Source organism: Piliocolobus tephrosceles, chromosome 7 (assembly GCF_002776525.5).
Source record: "Piliocolobus tephrosceles isolate RC106 chromosome 7, ASM277652v3, whole genome shotgun sequence".
NCBI lineage: Eukaryota > Metazoa > Chordata > Mammalia > Primates > Cercopithecidae > Piliocolobus > Piliocolobus tephrosceles.
The window spans coordinates 78263322-78278066 of NC_045440.1; positions in this window are offsets into that span (position 1 = coordinate 78263322).

Consider the following 14745-nt stretch of genomic DNA (forward strand, 5'->3'; position numbering starts at 1 on the left):
GCTATCCAGAATCTTATTAGATATTCTTCTATCATCAATTTCTTCATAAGTCTAGCTCAGTGGATCTATTTTATATCAAGCAATGTTTAAACACTACTGGACTGATTTTATTATAGAATTCATTAATCTTGTCTGTTGATATTAACAAATACCTCTAGAGTGTTATTTTCTATTTGGCAGGATTTTTCCCTGAAAGGGTTAGCTTCATTCTGGATTTGGATATCTACAGAGACTAGCCTGAATATCCACTGTTTGTGAAATACATCTTTAGATCCTAAAGATTTTGGTTTGTTGGAGTTTATGTTGAAATTCTTTAAAAATCTGATATTCCTGGTAAGTTAAACATTTAGCATTGAGAATTCATTGATGCTATCTTTAAAAATTATTAGTTTGCAATAGAGAAAAAGAAATCACTGACCTTTTGTCTCCATCCTCAAGTTCATATATTGAAGCCCTAACTCAGAATGCGACTATATTTGGAGAAAGGACTTATAAAAATCAGTTAAGATTAAATGAACTCATACAGGTGAGATCCAAATCTGATAGGATTTGTGGACTTGTAAGAAGAGAAAGAGAGTAAGATTTTTACTATCACTCTTTGCCGTGTGAAGACACACTGTGAAGGCTGTCATCCGCAAATTAGGAAGAGCACCCTCATCAAAAACTAAACCCTCTGGTATCCTAATTGTGGACTTTTCAGCCACTAGAACTGTGAGAAAATAAAATTCTGTTGTTTAAGTCAACCAATTTATGGTATTTTTTTTTTTTCTATGGTAAACCAAGTCGACTAATCCACCTCTAATCACACTGTCTTGCCTCCAAGGAACCTGCTTGTTTGCTTTTAAATAAATATATATATATATAAATATTTATATTTGTCAGTATATAGGTAGTGTATATACTTATGGGGTACATGAGATGTTTTGATACACGTACGCAATGCATAATAATTACATAATGGAAAATGGGGTTTCCATTACCCAAGTATTCACCCTTTGTTTTATAAACAATCCAATTATGCTCCTTTAGTTATTTTAAAATGCAAATTAAATTATTCTAGGCTATAATCACCCCATTGTGCTTGTCTTCTTGATATTTTTGCCCAACAGTGTTTCAGTCAAGGATTTTCTGCTCAGTTGCATAACTCGTTGACAGGATATGCTCTTTTACCTAAAAAAAAGGTCAAATTGTCTAAGTTTTTATTATATACATACAAAATTTTATATATAAATAAAGTATATTCTTTTTGACCATTATGCTGGGGATTATAATAACCTCAATGTATACAATTATAAATTGTTTAGAACAAAGTAAGCTGTTTAAAATTACAGAAAAGAGGGGTACAATAAATGCTTTTAAATTATATAAATGAATAATGTAGTTGAACTTTTGTCTTTTAGAAATATTCACAATAAAATGTATTCATTATTAAAAATTACAAATGAAATTGTATGTATTATTATAACATGCTGTCTTAGAATATATATATTGTGGAGTAGTGAATGTAGCTAGTTAATGAATGCATTACCTCACATAGTTATCATTTTCGTGGTGAGAACACTTACATCCATTCTCTTAGCATTTTTTAAGAACACAATGTATTTTTCATTAATTGTAGTCACTAGGCTGTACAATTGGTCTCCTGAATTTACTCCTCCTATCTAACGTTTGACCAATATCTCCTCAATTCCTTCTCCCCCCAGTTACTCCAGCCTCTGGTAACCACCTTTCTAGTGTTTATTTCTAGAAGAAGTAGATATCAAATCTCCTTTTGATATTTCTATTTCAACAAAACCTAAATATTTAAAAAATATTTTACTCAAAAAGTTTATTGCAACATTATTTTTAGTGATGAAAAATTGAAACCAAACAAGGTAATGCATATGCATAAATAAAAATTGGAGAAAATTGTAGAAAAAGAAAATAAGGTTATGTTGTTAGATTATAGATGCTTTGATTGTTCTCTGTTTTACTTCGTATTATCCAAATGTTTTTTCAATAAATTTTATGTATGTATAAAGTGTGTATATGTGTACATATGTGTGCATATGTATTTTTGCATCTTTTCTTGAAAAGTAAATACTCGTTGCTTAAATAAGTTCAACAGTGCCATCATTTATATATATGTAACTAAAATGTAACTCTAAAAATAAGCTCTGATATTTAAATGTTTATCATTGTGAAGTTTTATTTTAAAATAGCAGGCATCTCTGAAAATAGTGAAGGTTAGAAATGACCAAAATGATTAAGAAACTTTAAATTTATTCCCATGCCAGAATCCAGCAAATGCATTCTCAAAGTAATGGAATACACTTGACTCTCTACATGACTGATTGCATCTTCATCCTGTAGCTACACGATGTAAACATTACGGAGACCACAATTACATAAAATGTCCAAGCAATGCACAACAATAACAAAGCCACCATTATGTTACATTTTTATAAAATCTTAAATTGTCATAATGTGGATACCTATGAAATTTGAATACAATTTTAAAATTTACTAATAAAATATAGTTGTCCCTTTTTACCAGAAGGTCATTACCATCAGTAATAGTAAACTAACAGTAGCAACTTTCATCAAATAATAAATGTTTTATTTTCATTGACTGTGATATTGAAATAAGCCTCATTGAGATCCTCCTCAAATACAACTCATGTCACATTGGACTCATATGTATTTTTGAAGCAAATAGCAACATTCAGAAATGAAGCACAAGGCTTGCATTTTCACTACCTAGCAGAAAAATCTTTTCATTCTTTTAATCATTTGGATGTAAGCAAATCCAGCTTCGTATCTCTTCTACTGAGACTCCTATTGCACATCTTTGCAATAAAACTAACAGAAAAATACACATGCTTGTGCTCACTAGATAATTGCAATTTTTGAATATCAAATTAGTGGGCCATTAGCTGGGATGTTATTTTGATATTGAGATTTCCTTTATAAAACATATTTTAATGAAATATTAACAACACAGCCACAATACCCATATTTTTTCTTTGGTACAAGTGAAAACCATAATTTGCACAAACGGTAGATTCTATCCAGTGTGTAAAACCTCTCTTTAGCTATAGAACATATAAATTGAAATGAAATGATATTTGTATTAGCATTGAGGATAGGTAGCAAAAGCCTGGAAATGAGCAATAATCATGTTTCTTTGAGATGATTTTGAGGCATGGTTGGAGAACTGGAATAAAGTTAGAAAGGAAAGCCCTAGTTAACTAAATCTACCTTAAACATTTTTGCAAACTCAGAGGGCTAAATTTTGAAGTCTTCTAGAATGTTCTATATTTTTCTTAGCAAGTTAATGAATGAATAAGTATGGAGCCTACGTTATTGAGAACTTGCTTATTTGTTGATTGCTTTGTATGCATCTTCTCACTTGACCCTCCTAATAAATGTATGGAAAGTGAATGTAATCCCAATCAACATACAAAGAAACTGAAGCTTTGAGGAAATACATCACATATGCAAGTTCACTCTATTAATAAATTATAATGTTACTATTGGTTCTCTGTTGTACCTGATTCTAGAGACCATGCTTTGTGTGATTCCTTTCGTATAGAGCAAATAATATGTATCTAGGAGTCTAGACCTACAGAACAGTCCAACGATAGAATAGTGTGTGTGTGTGTGTGTGTGTGTGTGTAAGATATGCTTAATAGATCTACACCCTCAGTATATACTTTAATCTTTTATTGCAAAGTTGTGATTATTGATTTTCTAATTTTATCCTTAGCAGATTCCATTCTCTGTTCATACATTCCTTATGTTTTACAACTAGAAGGAGAATGAAGAGAGTGAAAGTTTTGAGGAGACACAGGTATTCTGCCATTCCTTATTAGTTACATATGGTTGTTCTTTCCCATCTCTTACTGTTTATGAAAGACCCCATTGGGAAAATCCCAACAAATACTTTTCCTTAATTTTTATTCATTTATTTTTAATTTCAACATGCTCCTTTTCTAAAGTCACATATCAATCTAAAATATCACATTACTTTCCACCTTTAGTCTCTAGAAGTTTATAAGCCAAAAACCCAAGAAGAAGCCTAACATGTGAGATAGTGGGAAATTATTTAAATCTATCAGCTTAGGTAGTTTACAAATTATTAAAATAAACAGGAATTTGATGGTAAGAATTCCAATGAATACAGATATCTGGGAAATAGATTTGTAGTAACCTGTAGTTATTATCTACCTATTTCCTAATGAATTTTAAATAGAATAGGAATTTTTCCTTGCCCTGCCCAGGTCATACCACCTATGCAGGCATCCTAGCAGTGACTAGTATCTGTATTAAGAAAACGAAAAAAAAAAAAAAAAAAAAAAAAAAAAAAAATTCTTGATCTTCACTCAGACCATAGAGGTATACGATTAAAATTACCCTCTTGTCTCTCAATGTTAATAATACCACAAGGTAGAATATGGTCATATTTTACAAAAAACATTAGAATATTCTAAAAACTCAGACATCCTCAGGATTTAAGCATGAATATTTATGCAAAATAATAAAATTTTCAGTAGGTTGTAAACAAGGACATATACCAAATTATACCAAATTAAATCTATTTGGGAAATTTCTCTTACTTTTCTTTTTTTCCTTTTTTTTTGAGATGGAGTCTTGCTCTGTCAGGCATGCTGGAGTGCAGTGAAGAGATCTCGGCTCACTGCAAGCTCCACCTCCCAGGTTCAAGCCATTTTCCTGCCTCAGCCTCCCAAGTAGCTGAGGCTACAGGTGCCCCCACCACGCCAGGCTAATTTTTTGTATTTTTAGTAGAGATGGAGTTTCACTATATTAGCCAGGATGGTCTCAATCTCCTGACCTCATGATCTGTCCTCTTAGGCCTCCCAAACTGCTGGGATTATAGGCGTGAGCCACCACACCCGGTCAAATTTATCTTATGTTGCTTAAGACTGGTACTTACTTCTTTTTATGATTATTAAAACCATGACATTGTTAATGTTTTTTGATGATAGGTCTAAATTAAATGAACAAACAGACGAATTATTGCTTTAAATGTAAGTTTCAGTTATTTAGCAATTAAGAATAATAGCTCATTTAAAAAGCAATGCTGTAAGGAATAACTAATTTTAAGTATCTTTTTTCTTTCTTTTAAAAAAGATGTGCTTTGATAAATTGTATATACATATTATGCATTATTAAACTTTAAAATTATATGCTTGACAGATTGCATATACTTCTCTCTAGGGCTTCATTGCAGTCTGCGGAACTTACTAGTTGTGTTTTCATTGCCAGTGGCAAAATGTAGAATGTTCTATAAATTTAAACATTTGGCTGTGGCTATGGGAAATTTTTTATGATGAGCAGAGATTGGACGTGGGGGTAGGAAACAAATCTAACAGTTTTAATCCAAAAAAGAAAAAAAAATCCCGTGTGTGTTGAATTTGTGCTTCGCGTTTGTTTATCTCAGGGATTGCACATTCTAAACAATTTGGGAATTGCAGTAATTTTAGAACTAGGGTAGATAAATTTACAAGTTAAATCACATTGTTTACAAAGGAGTATATAGAGCAGTACACCTTACTTATACCAGATGCTGGTAATCTGGACGTTGGACTATCAATTAAAGTGGACAATTACTTGGCCATTCTTCATGTTGATTCCATTTTGCCAAATCCTTCTTTTTCCAGGTTTTTTTTTTTTTTGTTAATAGTGTTTGCCTGTTATTTTCTGTCATTAACAACATTTAGTAACTCTTTGTTTTTCATCTCATATTCAAATGAATTACTTTATTGAAAACAACAAATATATTTTCCACCACTGGCCCATTCAGGGCAAGACAATATAATTTTCTAAGGTAAATACATTTTCATATATAATGAAATAGGTAGTCAATTTCATTCTTATTTTTATTATATTAATATAAAATTCTACATAGGAATATATTTCTGTGATATTAGACTTGTATATCCAATATCAATGCACCTTACAGTTTTACATAGGCTAGAAAAGATCAGGAAGTGATTGCAGATAAATTATATTTTCAATGCATAAATAACAAGGGCATTTTCAAAGGAATGACTGATAACTAATTAGTTAAACTTGCCAAATGATTACCGAATAATCACAGTTCTCATCAGCAGCTGTTACAAACTGATAAAATTTGATTCAATACAATATGTATAAATTTACACTTGGCTGAAACATCTGCAAACTGTGGCGAACACTTTTTTTGTGCATAGGGCTAGAGAGATTTTTGCAGTAATTTTCAAACTATGTCGAAGCCAGTACTCTCTTTCCCTTTTACAACCTGAAACCTTGTCCTTTTTGTTTTTCCCCCTCCTTTTTGTCTTCGTGTTCTCCTCTTTTTGTTTCCTTACTATTTTAATCTCTTCTTTATTAAAATTTCAAACATAGCACATATGATTCATGTTACTCTGTCATTGAACTCTGAACCTAAAGCACTTATAACTTTACATGTGTTTTTTGTAACTGAAGAATTATATATGTACACCTATTTTGTTATTCAAATTCTATATTAAATACACATAATACATATCTTTGATGAAATAAATGGCAATAGGTTGATTTCAGATTATTTTCAGACTAAAAATTTGTAAGTACTTGTTGATTTGCTTACTTTCTGTAAAGTTAGTCCTCCTGCAGTTATTTCCTCTATGATCATTTTCTGAGCTAAAACCATAAATATCTATTGCCTAGCCTGAATTTACCTGCCGGAAACTCTTTTTAAATCTTAGTGTTTTATATATGGGAAAATGCACACAGCTACAAACCTATACCTTTTTTATATACAATAGAGGTAAAAACAAAGACAAAAAAATACTCAGGTAATTGTGTTATTAAATTTGGTTCAAGCATTGGACTATGTTGTTTGAAATGTAGGAGTAAGCATTATAAAAATTCTTACGTCATATCTTACTGTTCTTTAAAGAGCTTGAAGATATGTTTACTTCATAATACTGGAAAAATAAAGACAGCAATGAGATCTATATTTTTTTCACCAATGTATTGCCAGTTCCAAGTCATGTTCATTGCACAAAGTTTCTGTGACATATACCTCTGATATAAAATAATTGTATTTGTTTTGTCAGAATGTTTTTGGTACTTTCTTGGAATCAATAAATTCTCAATTAATTTATAGTAATAAAATAATGAAGTAAATAAATTAGAAGCAAGGGATATTGTATAATATGTGTGCAGAAGACACAATGGGAAGAGAGAGCAGTTTCATAGTTTCTCCCCATTGGTTATTCCATTGAACACTTCATTTTTTGCTTTGGAAACAGCCTTCAAACTCATCAATTCTAACTTCCCAATGTAACAGATCAGACAAGCAAACTTCAGAAAGGTTGAATGATATTTCTATTTAACCAGTTGTCTACAATCTGTCCAAACAGTTACACACCAATTGTGAGGGCTATACTGAGGACGATTTTCTGAAAACTAGGTCAGTGGTCTTTCCACTGCAACATGTTTCTGTTAGCCCAAGCATATATGGAAGGACCATGGTAGAGTGAAATACACAATGACTTAGGATTCACAAGATCTATGACTACAGACCACCCTTGTCACTTACTGGCAAGTAACTTAGTTCTTCAAAGCTTCACCTTCCACATGTATATGTTAAAATTACATATCTATCCTGAAATGTTAGCAGATACATTCAACAAATAATATGCTCTCTGTGAAAGAGAACAGAACTCTGGAAAAATGTTTATTTCATAAATGAATTAGCTTTTAAACTTACATAGTATAAAAATGAGTTCCCAAGCCAAATTCAACTATTGAATCAACATTTTCTATTTGAACTTTTCTCATATCTAACATGCAGGTATTCATTGACAAACATTTATCGAACACAAGCTATATGCCAAATTCAATACAGGAGATGTGAAGTTGAAAAAGAGATTACTTTGTCTTCAGAGTTAATTTTACTCGGTTAGCCTGTGTTCAAAGCTCAAATGTTTAATTTAATCAACTTTCATAGTCACAGGTTATAGTCCTAGCACAGTTGATGTATTTCAATTAGATCAAGAAGGTATAGAAAGAGGAGAACTTTGGGACTGAACTCAACCTTGATTACTGCCATTTGCTTAAGCACAACAGGTAATTCTTGGCCAAATTCTATTGGCTCTAAATTCCAAATGAATTAGTCTTATTTCTATTTCAATTTCTACCACCTAAGTTAAAGCAGCATTGTATTTCATCAAGATACTAGAGAACGACCTCCTAATTATAATAGTCTCTCCTGCAATTTCTGGCCCCTTACACTCTATTCAGCACAAACATAGAGTGATCTTTTGAAAAAACATAAAAGTCACATTACGTTGCAGTTTTAAAACCCTCCCATGATTACCAGTGCATTGACAGTGAATTCTAGGCTCTCTACCAACGACTTATGGGACCATGGGTGGTCTGACTGCTACTTAATTTTCCAAATTCACACTATATAACCCGGATTCAGCTTCACTGGTTCCCTTTCTATTGCTTGCACAAACCCAATTTTTTTCCTACTTTAGCACCTATAAACTTGTGGTTCCCTTTACCTGAATGCTGTTTCGCTCACTCTGCCTGAATGACTTTGTATCTGGGCTTAATTTCTCAGCTGTGGATTTAAATGTTATCTTTTCAGAGGACCCTATCTTTACCACACTGCCTATGGTCATTCTTTATTAATTTAACAAATATTTATGGAGTGCCTATAAACCCAGTTCTGGCCAGTTACTCTGTATAATATCACTAAGCTACTAGTTTCATTGTACTTAGAATAATTGCTACTTGTCTTATTTATGTATTAATTTACGTATCTATTCTGTCACTTTAGAAGGTTTAATTTTCAAGATGCAAAGATTTTGTTGGTTTCACTCGTAGAAATGCCCCCCAGAACTAAGCATAGTGTCCAGCATATTATAGGCACTCAACAACTACATTGAACGAATACATAATTTTATAAATATTATTTGAGAAGCATTACACATCCGCCATTGACAGCTGCTGAGCACGTAGTTCTTGCCAACAAGACTGAGAGGAAATAAATGTGAAATTATTTGTTCATTCAAATTAAAAAAAAATACCAGATAAACATCAGTATCTGTCCTAAGTAGATGCTAGAAATGCAGGCATATTTCTATTTAACCAGTTGTCTACAATCTGTCCAAACAGTTACAAAGCCAATTGTGAGGGCTATGCTGAATAGCCGTCATATTTCTAGCCCGAGGGCTAGAAGTACAGGTGTATTTCTAACATCTACATAGGACAGCTACTGATGCTTATTTGTTTCACAGTTCTGGAAATCAGAAGTCCAAATTTTTAGTCAGTCTGAGTCTCAAGGCCTGAGAACCAAGAGTGCCGAGAGCAAGAGAAGATTTTTGTGCTAATGGGAGCAGTCAGGCAAACAATAAATTCAACTTTCTTCTGCCTTTTTATTTTATTGGGCTCTGAACAGATTGAATCATGCCCACTCACAATGAGGAAGACCATAGACTTTACTCAGTTCATCAACTCAAATGCTAATCTCTTGTAAATACCATTACAGACACATCCGGAAATAATATCTAATCAGGTATCTGAGCATCTCATAGTTCAGTCAAGTTGGTATAAAGTTAGCCATCATAGTAGGTGTGAGGACACACATAGTTGAACAGTATTTTAAAGATGTTCAATGTTATAAACCACTTATTTGTGTCATCTTCAATTACTTTCATCAGTTTTGTAGTTTTCCTTGAAGAGATCTCTCACCTCCTTAGATAAATGTATTCCTATGTGTGTGTGTGTGTGTGTTTCGTATCTATTGTAAACAGAATTGACTTTTGATTTCTTTCTCAGCCAGCCCATAATTGGTGTACAGAAACACTACTGATTTTTGTACATGGATTTTGTACTATGCCACTTTACTGAATTCATTTATTAAATTTAAGAAGTTTTGTAAATTGTTAGTTTTTTTGAGACACAAGTTCATATTATCAGAAAAGGGGAACAATTTGACTACCTCTTTTCCAATTTGGATACATTTTATCTTCTTCTATTGCCTGAATTTTCTGGCTAGGACTTCCAGTACTATGCTGAATAGAAGTGGTGAAAGTGTCTTATTCTAGTTCTTAGAGGAAAAACTTTCAACTTTTTCCCATTCGGTATGATATTAGCTGTGGATTTGTCATATATGGTCTTTATTCTTTTGAGGTATGTTCATTCTATGCCTAGTTTGTTGAAGATTTTCATGATCAAAGATTTAAAACTTTATCAAATGCTTTTTCTGTATCTATTGAGATGATCAAATTGTTTGTATCCTTTACTCTGTTGATGTAATATATCATGTGTATCAATTTGTGTATGTTGAACCATCCTCGCATCCCTAACATAAAGTACACTTGACTGTAATTTATTATCTTTTCGATGTGCTGTTGGATTCAGTTTTCTAGTGTATTGTTTAGAATTTTGTGTCTATGTTCATCAGGGATAATGGCCTGTAATTTTCTTGTGTCTGTGTATTCTTGTTTTATTTTGGTATCATGGTACCATTACCATGATTGTAGAATGAGTTAAGGAGAATTCTACCCTCTGATTTTTTGGAAATAGTTTCAAAAGGATTGGTATTAGATCTCGGTAACTTTAGTAGAATGCAGCTGTGAATCTATCTGATCTGGGAATTTTCTTTGTGAAGATTAGTTTTATTACTGATTCACTCTTGCTGCTCATTACTGGTCTATTCTGGTTTTATATTTCTTCTTTATTCAATCTTGGTAGGTTATAGATTTCCAGAAATTTATCCATTTATCTAGGTTTTGCCATTTGTCAGTTTACAGCTTTTCATAACAGTCTCTGATTACCTGTTGTATTTCTGTGGTATCAGTTGTAATGTCTCCTTTTTCATTTCTGATTTTGATTATTTGGGTCTTGATACAGTTTGGCTCTGTGTCCCCACTCAAATCTCACCTCTAATTGTAATCCCCAAATGTCAAGGGACGGACATGGTGAGAGGTGATTGGATAATGAGAGCAATTTCCCCCATGCTGTTCTCATGATAGTGAGAAAGTTCTCATGAGATCTGATGACAGTTTAAAAGTGGCAGTGTCCCCTGCACTCTCTGTCTCTTACTGTCGTGTACGATGTGCCTTGCTTCCCCCTACACCATGATTGTAAGTTTCCTAAGACCTTCCTAGTCGTGTGAAACTGTGAGTCAATTAAACCTCTTTTTTTCATAAGTTACCCAGTCTTAGGTAGTATCTTTATAGTAGTGTGAAAACAGACTAATACAGGTTTTTTCTACTTTTCTTGGTTAGCCTACCAGCAGTTTATCAACTTTGTTTTTCGTTTTAAAGAACCAACTTTTCAATTGTTAATCCTTTGTATTTTTTTGTAGTCTCCATTTCATTTAGTTCTTCTCTTCCTTGTATTATCTATTTTCTTCTGCTATTTGGATTTGGCTGGTTTTTGCTTTTCTGCTTCTTTAACGTGCATTGTTAGATAGTTATTTGTAATCTTTCTACATTTTTGATGCAGACATTTATTGCTAGAAACTTCCCTTTTAGCACAATTTTTGCTGTATCACACAGGTTTTCATATGCTGTGTTTCCATTTTTATTTTTTAAGATATTTTAAATTTATATTTTAATTTATTATTTTTATCCAATCATTATTTAAGAGCATGTTATTTAATTTCCATGTATTTGGAGAATTTCTTGGTGTTTACTTCTAGTTTTATCTCAAAGTGGTCTGAGAAGATATTTGATATTATTTTGATTTTTTAAAATTTTATTGAACTTGTTTTTTCCTAGCAGATGGTCTATCTGAAGAATGTTTGATGTGCTAATGATAATAATATATATTCTTCAGATATTTCATAAATGTCTTTTAGGTCCATTTGGTCTAAAGTCCAGTTTATCCCAGAAGTTTCTTTGTTAGTTTTCTGTTTAGATGACCTGTCTAATATAAAAGACCTCCATGCTTTGCAATCTCTCTGTCTCTCTCTAGGTCTGGTAATATTTGTTTTATGATTATGAGTGCTCCAGTGTTGGGTACATGTATGTTTAGGATTTTTATATCCTCTTGCTATATTGATATTTTTACAATTATATAATTACTTTCTTTGGCTATTTTTTTCTTAGCTTAAAATCTGTTTTATCAGATGTATTATAGCTACATCTGCCTGCTTTCAGTTTCTGTTTGTGTGGAACGTCTTTTTCCATCTCTTTACTTTCGGTTTCTATGTCTTTACTGATAAGCCAAGTTTCTTGGAAGCAACTTAGCTGGATTATATTTTTTAAATCTATTCAGCCATTCTGTATCTTTTCATTTAGTTCATTTCATTCAAGGTCAATATCTGAGGCTTTGTTTCTGTCATACTGTTAACTTTTTTTTCTGGTTGTTTTATATCTCCTTTGTTAACCTTTTTTTTTTTTTTTTTTTTTTTTTTTTTCTTTGTCATTATGGTTTGGTGAATTTCTGGAGTAATACATTTGGATTTCAGGCCTCTGGGCAACTGGTGTGGTCTGGGCAATGGCTTATTCTTCATTTTTTGTGTGATTGTTTTACGAGTGAGTTTTATACTTCCATGTGTTTTCCTGGAGGCAAACGCCATTCTTTTACTTTCAGGTTTAGGACTCACTTGAGCATTATTCGTATGACTAGTCTAGTCGTCACAAGTTTCCTGAGCATTTTCTTGTCTGAGAAAGACTTTACTCCTTTTTCATTTATAAAGGATAATTTTGCTGAATATAACAATTTTTTTCTTTCAGAACTTCAAATATATTATACCATTCTCTTTTACCCTTGTAAAGTTTCTGCTGATAAATCTGATTTTAGTCTTACGGGATTTTCTTTATAATTCACTAGTACTTTTCTTTTGTTGTTTATAGAATTCACTATTTTTGACTTTAGATAGTCTGTCTATAATATGCTGTGGAAAGAATTTTTTACATTGTATCTTCCTGGGGATCACTGATCCTCATGTATATGAAGGTCTAAATATCTTTCTAGACTTGGGAAGTTTTCATTTATTGTTTTGTTAAACAAGTTTTCTAATTTTTTCATTTTCTCTTTACTCTCTTGGATACCAATAATTCAAATATTTGGTCACTTTAAGTTGTCCCAAATGTCGTAAAGGCTTTGCTCATTCTTTTTTATTCTTTCTTTCTTTCTTTCTTTTTCTCTGACTAGATTATTTCCAAAGATCTTTTAAGTTCAGAGATACTTTCTTTTGCTTTATATAGTCTATTGTTGAAGCTTTCAAATGTATTTTGTATTTCCTTCAATGAATTATTAAATTTCAAAATTTTCATTTCATTCTTATTTAAAGTATCTATCTACTTGGTAAAATTTTCATTCATATCCTGAATTGTTTTTCTGTTTTTTTGCATTATTTTTCAGAATTTTTTTGTACTTTGCTGAGTTTCTTTAAAATCAATATTTTGAATTCTTTACTTGAGATTTTGAAGATTTCTTTTTGATTAAGATCTATTGCTACAGAATTATTATGTTCCTTTGCAAGGGTCATATTTTCTTACTTTTTAATATTTTCTATGTTCTTACATTGATATCTGTACATCTGATGTAACCATCACTTCTTATTTTTAATTTACTTTTATGGGGGGGAGAATATTTTCCTGAATATGTATTTATAGTGTCGGTTAGGTAGGGCAAATTGGTTTTGATTCTGGATGCATGCTCTAATGTAGTCTCTGTATAACATTTTTTATTGTAAACAGAATTAGTGGTATCTGTGATTTTTCTCAGTTGGTTAAAGTGAAGTTATTAAAGGAGACTGTGGTGAAGCTGTGCTGGGGAATGGTGTGCCAGGTAGGCCAATTTTTAGGCCCCATTGGTGTCTGTGGTGGGCTGAGCATGTCTATCTTGAACCCCAGGATAGTTTTTGTTGGCAATAATGTTGGCAGTTACCAGCAAGCTGTTTCTTCGGCTTCTAGGTGGCTTTCTCAAATGCCAATAGAGGCAGTAGTGAACTGGACAGGCGGGTGGATTTTCAGGCCTCTGGGCAACTGGCGTGGTGTGAGCAATGGCAGTAAGCAGTGGTGGGAAAATTCTTTAAGTCCAGAGCAGTGTGTGTTGGTATTAGTGATGGCTGTGATAAGCTGGGCTGGCTAGTCTCTAGGCCCTCAAGTAGCACTTGCAGATAGGTGCTGGATGAGGTGATGGAATCAAAACATTTAGGTTCAACTTCAGGCTCTTGCTATGCATGCTCAGATGCCCAAGGTAGTGGACTTGTTGGGCAATCCCCAGGACCCTGGGCAGTGTACTCTGTCTCAGAGGAGGGGCACAAAGCAGGGCTGAACATGCTTGTTTTCCAGCTTCTAAATGGTGAGAGTGGGCCTTAGCCATAGTGAACAGGGGCAGGTTGATCCTCGGGCCCCAAGCAGAGTGCTTGGATAAGGGGCAGTAGCAGCCACACTGAGGGTCTGCCACTGAAGTGAGTAGGGCTGGCCTTGGCGGCCACAGGCTAAGCTGGCATGTAGGGAATGCATGTCCCCCTCATGCTGCGATGCTGATAGGGCTTGCCCCCAACCCGTAGCTGCAGCTGACCCCACCCAGCACACAACGTTCCAGCAGCAACTTTGTCCCACTTGTATCCCAGTTTCAGACCTGTCAGTACTTGCTTCTTAGCATTGGCAGCTGCAGACCATGCCTCTCTCATTTCTTAACCCTGGCTCCCAGCTTGCACACCAGTTTCAGAAGCAACAGTACAATTTTCCCAGACACTTCAGACCCAATACTGTTGGGCCCCAGGAGAGTGTGTAGTCT